This window comes from Mus pahari, chromosome 13 (assembly GCF_900095145.1).
Source record: "Mus pahari chromosome 13, PAHARI_EIJ_v1.1, whole genome shotgun sequence".
NCBI lineage: Eukaryota > Metazoa > Chordata > Mammalia > Rodentia > Muridae > Mus > Mus pahari.
Window position 1 is genome coordinate 27253699 of NC_034602.1, and position 10039 is coordinate 27263737.

Here is a 10039-nt window from a genome sequence, read left to right on the forward strand (position 1 = left end):
GCCCTCCGCGGCCTCGCGCCCGCCGTCGCCGCCGCAGCCGCCGCCGGACAGCCGCCGCCGGACAGCAGCCGGAGGATGCGACGCAGCGTAGGTCACTGGGGCCGCCGGCCAACCGCCGCGGGAACTAACCGCTGGCTGGGGAAGGGAGGCCGGGCCGGGAGGCCGGGAGATCGAGGCCCGAGGGGCTGAGGGGGCGACTGGAGGGGCTGAGGGCCGGGCGCCGGGGACAGGCCGGGGGAGGACGCGCGGCCTGAGGCGAGGGTGGAGGATCGGGAGGCTGGGAAGACGCGGCCTGAAGCGCCGGTCGGACGCGCACGGCCGGCGACGGCTAACGGGGCGGCGGGCGCGCGGCCATGTTGGGCCCGCTGGCCGGGGCTGCACCTGTGCCCGGCCGGCGGGCGGCCGCCTTTGTTCCCGCGGCGCCCGGCGGGCCGAGCAAGCCTTTGTGCGGCGCGGGGCGCGGGGCCGGGTGGCACGGTGGGAGGGGCGGCCGGGTGGACCGAGGGGCGCTTTTTGTGTGCGGAAGCGTCCGGCGTTGACACTCGGGACGCCGGCCGTTGGTCAGCGCGGCGCCGCGGTCGCCGGCCCTCGCCGGGGCCTCGCAGGTGGAGACGAGGCAGGCTGGACCCGCGGACCCGCCCGGGGCTGTGGCCGCGCCTCACAGGGCGCGCTCCCTCGCTCGGGATGCAGCTCTCAGCCTAGAAGGCGCAGGGCGCGGCGAGCGGGACCGTGACGACCGAGCGGCCGGCTACTGCCTTGGTTTTAAATCTCGGCATTTAAAAGATGTTAGGTTTGAGTTTCGGTGAGAAGAAAATGGATGAGGTTGTTGCATAGGACCCGTCGCAACATTGAGCTTTTCTTCCTTCTCAGCTCAGGACGTGGTTTGACATTGACGACGAAACGGTATGAAATCGGATGGTCTGACGGGAATCATTTTCAGGTAGATAATTGGAGGGGTGTGTATTTTATAACGGACCCCGTAAAGAGACCAGCGGGAGTTCAGAATTAGGTTAGAGAAGTTCCTGAGTACTGCTGGTTTAATCCCAGACTTTGAAGGCCTTGACTTTTAAAGGCATTGAATTCTAAGATCGTGCGTGGATGTTAATTCTATTTTATGTATTTGAAATAAGATATCACTATAGAAAGTAAGTTAGGAAACATCTCACTTAAGAAGCTGAGACTTTTAACTGGCATATTTTTCATGTTTTAAGTTCTGGTACTTAGGTCGATGGTATACATAGATACATACACACCACACAACCACACACACACAGACACACACACAGACACACACACACAAATACAGAAAGTAGCATGGAGAGAGCAGGTTCTGTAAACACAGCTCTGTGTGTTCTCCCATTCCCCAGTTCCCTGAGTTCAACTCATAACTGTTGGCTAGAGATGAAGAGGATTCACACCTTGTACATTCGCTTACTTTGAGTCATTTCCTTTTCTTTCCTTCCATTTTCTTCTCTGCCCAGCAGCCTTCATTTTTGGTTTGATGGCTCAAAGTGTGTGGACTTAATATTTGCTTGTCAATTTGTGTAAGCTTTTGTGAATAACTCTTACATATTCAGAACAAAAATCCTCCTCCCCCTTTGGCCTCTGATTCTAAGAGTCAGCATATAGTGAATTTTTAAAAAAGTAATGGACAATTCTCATGTGTTCACAGATGTGATATATTCATTGTAGTGTTATAAACTGGCATAACTCGAAGTTTGTAGGGACAAAGAGAAAAACAGTAAGACTACAAGTGAGATTACTAGGTTATTTTTGTGCAACCACGCTATACAGGGCTGTTAAGCCACTGCCAGCAGAAATGTGAGGAACCAAAAGAAGATTTAAGTCAGAACTGCAGAGTGAGTCAGGCATTAGAGACCCTGTGGGTTCCTTAAGGAAGGAGTCTAGCTTTTCATCTATTCAGACATCCTTCCAAGAAGTACTCAGGCTTTAACAAGGTTTACTCACATGGCAGAATGGGAACTAATTAGTTACTTCCTTTTTTTTTTACAGTTTTGACAATTCAGTGTAAAACATGAATGTAGATGGAATTAGATTAAGATGTGCTGGTGAGAAGATAGGAAATGCTAGTTAAAGTGTCCAATATGAGCTGTAGGGATTGAGTCTCCTTACCAAGTAATAGCACATGTAAAAAAAATTGTGCTAAAAGGAATGTGTTTTGAGTTTATTTTTCTTTTTATTTCATCAAATAACTTTTTTTTTGAGTGAGTGCTTTAATTAATGGTAATAGAAAACATTTTTTTTTTTTTTTTTTTGAGACAGGGTCTTGGTAAGTCATTATGGCTGCTTAGAACTTACTGCATAGACTAGGATGGCCTTGAACTTTGAACAGACCTCATAGTACTGAAATTTGAAGCATGAAGGGCTATGCCCAAGTATTTTGTGTATCTGATAAAGACTGAGCCCTGGACCTTGCGAATTAGGCAAGTTCTCAACTACTGAGTTACATCTTTAGTCTGATGAAGTCTTTATGTTTACATATTCCAATATTGTGTTTTACTTTCTGGCAAATTGCTCAAGACTATAGAATACATACAATTTTATATAAGTATTTTAGTCTCCTGGCTGCACTCTCTTTTTCAGTATAATCAGAGTATCTCTCTCCCCAAATTTGTGGTGATCTGTCTTCACTCCAGGCTTTTGTACAGGTTGTTGTTGGGTCTGGGCCACTGATTATTCTACATCGCACAGCATACAGCTTTGTAATGGCTTTTTCACCTTTTGGGTAAATTCTTGAACGCAGTACTCTTGTTAGTTTTGGGCACCCTGCTTTTTACTTTTTTGCATCAGAAGTTTAGTTAAATACTTTTAAGTGGACATGGTTTAGGATAAGCAACCCATTTACTCTTAGCATATGACCTGTTAGCCTCTCTTTAAGCCATGTTGGAATAGAAAAATTCCAGGAAGCTGAATGTGAAAGAGAGTTGAGCTGAGTTCCTCCTTTAAGTACATCTTAGCTTGAGCTTTACCTTAGAAACCAAGCCCTGTGGTTCCTGCCCGTTTTGGAAGGCCCTTGTAGGCATGATTTTACTTCTTATGGCTTTCCTTTCTCTGATCTCTCCTAGCTCAGTGATAAACAAACAAATGTATGTGGTAGCTGAGGGATTAGTTTGCTAGTTTTTGCTGATGCTAAATGGAGATAGTTTTTGAAACATTGCAAGTTTGCAAGTGCAACAAATAAGGAGGAGCAAGAGTCTCTATTGTTTCTCGTTGATTTCTCTGTATCACTGGGCTAGGCAAAATGAATTTAAGGTATAAAAGCAAAAGGAATCACTTATGCACTATATTACTCCCATGTTTACAAACTGTCAGTATGGTTTGTTAGTTTTTCTAAGAATGGTTATTTATACAGAACATTGTGGGAGAAAAAGATTTTGATGTTAGTCCCAGGGGATCTAACAACCTCTTTGGTCTCCCTTGGCACCAAACATGTATATGATATTCTCTGTCTCTGTCTCTGTCTCTGTCTCTGTCTCTGTCTCTCTCTCTCTCTCTCTCTCTCTCACACACACACACACACTCCTCATCTAAATAAAGTAATGAATTAATCTTAAATATTTTAAAATTAGGATTTATGTGACTGTCTGGTGTGTGTGTGTGCACGTGCAGGCCAGTGCCCAGTGCGGCCAGGAGAGAGCATCTGACCCTCTGGAGCTGGAGTTAGAGGTGATTATAAACCTCTCCACATGGATTTTGGGAATCAAACTCAGGTCTACTTCAAGAGCAGCAGGCCCTCTTAACCACTATGTAATTTCTTTGGTTCTCCCGTCTGTCTTTTATTTATTTGTCTGTCTGTGTGCATGGGGTCAGTAAACAATTTTTCAGGGCTTCTTTCACTCTGGGGTCCAGGGTTTGAATTCAGGGCACCAGGCCTGCACTTTTACTTGCTTAGGCGTCTTGTCAGCCCGTCTTACCTTCTTTTGTCCATGCCTCCCCTTGAGCCTTTGCGTGGTTAATTTTTATTACTCTTTCCCAGCTTATACATGCTCTGCCATATGTGCATGGACTCACTCTTCCTTCAGTTATGTCTTAACTTGAGCCTTATACAGGAAGCCTCTATTTTGGAAGCAACCTGTTTTGGAAGGCTCTTGTAGGTAAGATTTCAGTACTTGTGACTTCCCTCGTCTTTTCCTGGTCTCTATTATTATCTATTTTAGCTATATCTCTTGCTTGCTCTAAACACTAGTCACCGCTGTGCCTTAGACCACTGGAGTACTGTTTGTTCTGTCTGTAGTATTCTCCAAGTGTCTGTGTGACTTGATTTTTATCCTCTCAGAGGTTTTTACCCATTTTACTAGTTTAAAATAGTCCCTTGATCCTATGTATGGTGGCTCATTCCTTTAATCCCAGCACCCAGGAGGCAAAGGTAGGAGGATCTCTTGAGTTCAAGACCAGCCAGGCCTATTTAGTGAGTTCAAGACCAGCCAGGCCTATTTAGTGAGTTCTAGATCAGCCAGGCCTATATAGTGAGACCCTGTCTCAAAAAACAAACACACTTAACTTGTCTGGCATTTCATTCAGTCTTAGCATTTTCTCCATAGCTCTATGTGTTTTGCTTGTCTTTCCTGTCTCCATTGATAATCTGTGTAGGTGGGGATTTGGTCTTTTAGTTTTCATCCTCAGTAACTAAAATGGTACCTGAAGACTGGCAGATATGCACTGGTGATTTGAATGAACCATCATTCAGTGCTTGTATGATGATGATGAAGTGCTGTTGATGAAGGAGGTTGTGTGAACATACTTGAGAAAAGAGGAGAGCCAAGGACTGGTGGGAGAGGTCAGTGAGGAGGCCTGCAGATTAGGACTAGAATAGAGTACTAGATATGATAAGAGGTGGGGGTAGGAAGAAACGACAGATGCAAGAGGAAGAGCTGATGTGTATGTTTTTAAGTTACATTTACTTATTTTTGTGTGTGCATGTATGTGTTCATGCCTAGACTCATGCCATGGTGTGCATGTGGATGTTAGAGGGTAGTTAGCAGAAATTCTCAGGAGTTCTCTTTGTCACTGTGTGAGCTGTTGGAATCAAACTCAGGTTGTCAGGTGGCAAGCATCCTGCTGAACTGTAATTTGGATCCCTGATGTGGTTTTTACAGGCTGGAAAGATAAAGAGGAGAGGGGCACAGATATTATGATAATTACAGTATGAAAATTGGTTAATACTGGCCCCATTTTTACCTTTGTTGTAAACCAGAGGGAAGAGGGGCCTAGTTTGTGACCTACCTTTGTTCTCTCTGAAAGGAGGCTTTGATGTCTTTGTTTTGCAAAGTACCCTGGATCTATCCTGGTGTTCCCTGCTACTCAGAAGAATCTCTAGGTCTAGAGGATTCCCTGTCTTCTCGTTCTAGTCAATCTGTTGTCCCAAGATGCTGCCCATCTCACTTAAGATAAACCTGGCTTATTTCTGGAGTTTCAGTGTGGTTTAAAATTTTTTTTTATTGTTATTTGTTTTGTTAGATTTTATTTTTATGTGTATTGGTGTTTCATGTGCATGTTTGTGCATGCATTATGTGTGTGTCCAGAGAGGGCATTATTAGATCTCTGGGACTGGAGTTACATTGCGAGCCCTATGCTGGTGCTTGAAACTGAACCTAGATCTCTGGAAGACCAGCAAGTCTCTAACTGCTGAGCCATCTCTTCAGTCCCCTGTGGTGGTTTTTGATGGTTCAGCTCTTGTCTCTGGGAAGCTTGCTTTCACTGGTGTTGCATATCTGGAATAAAAGCCCAGATATACCAACTGTACTTGTGCCAGATTTGTCATGGTGTTGTGTAGGGCCTCCAGTACATTGCCCAGGTTTTCATATTGTCCTTGTTGGCTTTTCAAAGGGAGGATCCTGACTGGTACCTTGGTATCTTTAGTACCTAGGTGTAGAAGGGACTCAGTTAACAAATGGAGTCAGATTTGGGGTATTATTTGATACTTTCCTAAGAATGTCTATTTCACAGGATTGTGTGGGTTTAGACTTTATTTTTCAATTAGAAATAGGTTTGTGTTGCTTCCTTTTTAAAGATTAGAGGTTAGTGTTGGTGTAGAATTTCGCTCTCTACAGCTTAGAAAGTGTGTGTGTGTGTGTGTGTGTGTGTGTGAGAGAGAGAGAGAGAGAGAGAGAGAGAGAGAGAGAGAGAGAGAGAGAGAGACATGTGGCTTGTGGTTGGTATGTAGGGATAAATGTACAACTTTCAGGAGTCAGTCAGTTCTCCTACTATGTGAATCTTGGCCCTTCTACACAGTTTTTGAGTTGCAAATTATTAGTTTTTTTCTTTTTTCTGTTCGAAACAGTTTATCTGTGTAGTCCTGGCTGTCCTGGAGCTTTGTCTGTAGGCCCGGCTGACCTGGAACTCAGGGATCCGCCTGTTCCTGAATCCGTGCTGTACTCCCACCTCCATGCTTTTTATTTTTTTTATTTTTTGGATTTACTTTAGTATTTCATGTTTGTGAGTGTATTGGTTGCATGTATATAGATACATCACAGGTGTGACTGGTGCCAAGGATGTCAGAAGAGGACACTGGAGAGTTAGATACCCTGGGATGGAGTTTAACATATGTGTGAGCTACCATTTGGATTCTGGAATAGAATCCAGGTCTTTTGCAAGATCTTTTGACCACTGAGGCCCTTCCTCTCCAGCCCCTATAAGTCTTCTTTATTTCATCTTAACATCACAGCAGGAAATTTCAAGATAAAGTTAAGTAACTTGCCTGAAGTCACTATGCTTTAGGTGAAAATGATTGGGCTTTTGAAGGGCCTGGGAAATTATTGTTCTGCTGCTCAGGAAAAATTTTTAGCCTATCTGTAAGTGGGTAGAAGGGGCAAAGGCCATCACAGCTTTATACTTATGACTTTTATTTCCTTTCCTTCTTATTTATTTATTGTTTTTTTGAGACAGTCTTGCTGTATAATCCTGGGTGGTTTGGAACTTGGTGTGTTATAACAGGCTGACTTTCAACTTGTGATGGACTGATCTAGCGTAGGTTTCCAGGTGCTAGAATTGTAGACATGTACCACCATAGCCAACTATCCTGCCATTCATTTCTTCTTTCTTCTTCTTCTTCTTTTCTTTTTTTCTTCTTTCTTCTTCCTCCTCCTCTTCCTCCTCCTCCTCCTCCTCCCCCTCCTCCTCTTCCTCCTCCTCTTCCTTCCTCCTCCTCCTTCTTCTTCTTCTTCCTCCTCCTCCTCCTCCTCCTCTTTTTCTTCTTCCTCTTTTCTTGTTCTTTGTGTGTGTGTGTGTGTGTGTGTGTGTGTGTGTGTGTGCGTGCGTGCGCATATGAGAGCAGGTACATTTAGAGATGAGTTCTCTCCTATCTTGTTGAGGCAAGGTCTCCTTTACTGTTTTGTTTGCTCTGCATACATCAATCTAGTTGGCCCTGGAGCTTCCAGTTGGTTGTCCTGTCTCTACCTCCTCTCATGCCTGTAAAGAGTGCTAGGATTATAGACTTGAGCCACTGTATCTAGCTTTAAAAAACAAAACAGCATTTCACTATGTAACCCTTGCTGGTCTGAAGCTCACTATGTAGACTAGTCTCAAACTCAGAGATTTGCTTACCTGGGATTATAGGTACCACCACATCTGTTCCCCTGTATACAGTTTTTTTTTTTTTTTTTTTTTGCTTCCAAAGATGGAATACAGGCTGTTAGGTTTGCTTGGTATGTGCTTTTACTTACTGGACTATTTATTTCTCTACCTACCTACCTGATTGATTGTTTCCATCCATCCATCCTTCCTCCCTCCCTCCTTCCTTGCCTCCTTCCCTCCTTGTCTGTCTGCCTTCCTTCCTTCCTTCCTTCCTTCCTTCCTTCCTTCCTTCCTTCCTTCCTTCCTTCCTTCCTTCCTTCCTTCCTTGATAGGGTCTTATGTAGTCAAGACTGGCTTTGAACTAGCAGAGGATAACTTTGAACTTCACATCCTTGGGTAGTGATTGGGTAAAAATACTTGCTGTACAAGTATGATGACCTTAGTCAATCCTCTAATCTACATTGGAAAGGAAAGAGTGGACTGACTCCAGAAAGTAATCCAGTGCCACTTTTTTGTTGTTTGTTTTGTTTTTCCAGACAAGGTTTTTTTTTTTTTGTAGCCCTGCCTGTGCTTGCTTCTGTTTCCTGAGTTCTGGGATTAAAGGCAGCTGTGCCACTTATTAATGTTGTGCCAGGAAGTGTTCATGAACCACCAAGACCACCAAGGAGCCGTTTCTGATGTAATAGCATTAGGGTCTCTTTATTTTATTGTAAGCTCAGGCTTGGGCTTTCCCCCAACCCAACCCTGATACAGCAGGAGAGGAAGGGAAGGCAGAGCAGCCTTGAACCCTCAGCGGGACAAGTTTTTGTAGGAAAATAAAAGCCAGGGAGAGGATGTCCAGTCTGGCAAGCATCTAATAGAATGACTTTAAGCCAGCAGGTAAGTGCTCTGAAGAAAGACCATATACAATCACAAATGGTCTGAAAGTACATCTGAAACAATCAGACTAATCTCTGATTAACTGTTGTTAGGAAGTAGCTAGGCAGTGACTCTGGCCAAGGACAAGCTGTGGGATACATGGTATATGGGTACATGGTTGCAGCATGGTTCTGCTGCAGGTCAGGTTTTCGGGCTTTTTTTCTTTAAGATGGAGGCCAGTCCCAAGATGGAGTAGGTTTGGCCTATAATTAACATTATCTTACATAAAACAATAATATTCATATTCATATTATTATTATTATTAGAACTTCCAGTCCTCTTGCATTAATCTCTCAAGTGCTAGGATTAGCGGTATATACCACCTTATCCAGTTTATGTGGTCCTAGGGATTGAGCCCCAGGCTTCCTGTATGCTGTGTAAACACTACTACCAATTGGCGCTATCTCCCAGCATTCTAATATTTCTTTATTGAAGAAATAACTGAGATTAGCCCTGTGACAGTAACAAGCTGGAACCCTGTCTTTTATCCCATGAAGTTTAGGGACCTCCCTGTGAGCAGGATTAAAAAAAAGGACAAAAGATTTTGTTTTTGAAAACCTGTGGGATAATCTTGGAGGAAAAAAAAAATCAACCTCAAATTTGATGAAATATCCATGTTTAACAGCTGATAAAGCTACTGAGGAGAGAGGAATGTCTTTAATTATGTCACAGGACGGCCAGTGGCAGAAGCAAGGATAGGAACCTCAAGACTAACAACCTGTTTTCTTCTATAGGGAAAGACAGGAGAGGACTGTAGATGACAAGAGGTTGAAATTACACCAACAATGTGTAGGGTTTATTTGCATCTGTGTCTTGTTAGCAAAAGACATGACTAAATACCATTTATCCCATCTGAGGAAATTAGACATTAGAGTACCGAGTGCTAAGGATGTAGCTCAGTAATAGAGCTTTAGAGGCCCTGGGTTCAGACTCTAGCCTTATCATTCCAAATAAAAATAATTTGGAATAATGTCTATATTTGTTAGGATAAAATGTCTAAAAAATTCTCTGATAGAGTTGTTATAAGTGACACAAGAATTTTTATTTATTTTTTTAAGATTTATTTATTTATTATATGTAAGTACACTGTAGCTGTCTTCAGACACCCCAGAAGAGGGCATCAGATCTCATTATAGATGGTTATGAGCCACCATGTGGTTGCTGGGATTTGAACTTAGGACAAGAGCAGTCAGTGTTCTTAACCGCTGAACCATCTCTCCAGCCCAGAACTTTTATTTTTTTTTAAACATTTATATAAACATTTACTAACAATGATTTGCGGTTTGGGATTTATTTCACACTCTTGACAGGAGAGAGGATGAGTGTGTGGTTAGATAAGAACTGGCTTAGTGGATGATAGTGTGAGTATGTGGTTCTGCCTGAGCTATTTTATGTTTTCAGAATTCTCAGAACAAAAACTGTAACTCTTGAAGGAAAGATCTAGGTATATTACTAGGGATGGCATCAGGAAAAATTTCCTTATGGATTGATTTGGAGCAGAAATAGAAGGGGTTTTGGGTGTCAGCTCAATACAGGATAAGAATACATATTCCGGGGGCTGGAGAGATGGCTTAGTGGTTAAGAGCAC

At 43.3% G+C, this 10039-nt stretch overlaps 1 protein-coding gene across 3 annotated transcripts in view; it reads left to right on the forward strand.

Moving 5' to 3' along the window:
* Nsd2 (nuclear receptor binding SET domain protein 2) overlaps positions 1-10039 on the forward strand; it is a 76956-nt gene continuing 66917 nt past the window's right edge. For 2 of the 3 annotated variants that reach the window (XM_029545185.1, XM_021210236.2), the window contains exons 1-2: positions 1-87; positions 871-940. The gene's annotated coding sequence lies outside the window, so the exon portion shown is untranslated. The remainder of the gene's footprint in view (positions 88-870; positions 941-10039) is intronic. The other variant, XM_021210232.2, reaches the window with a different exon arrangement.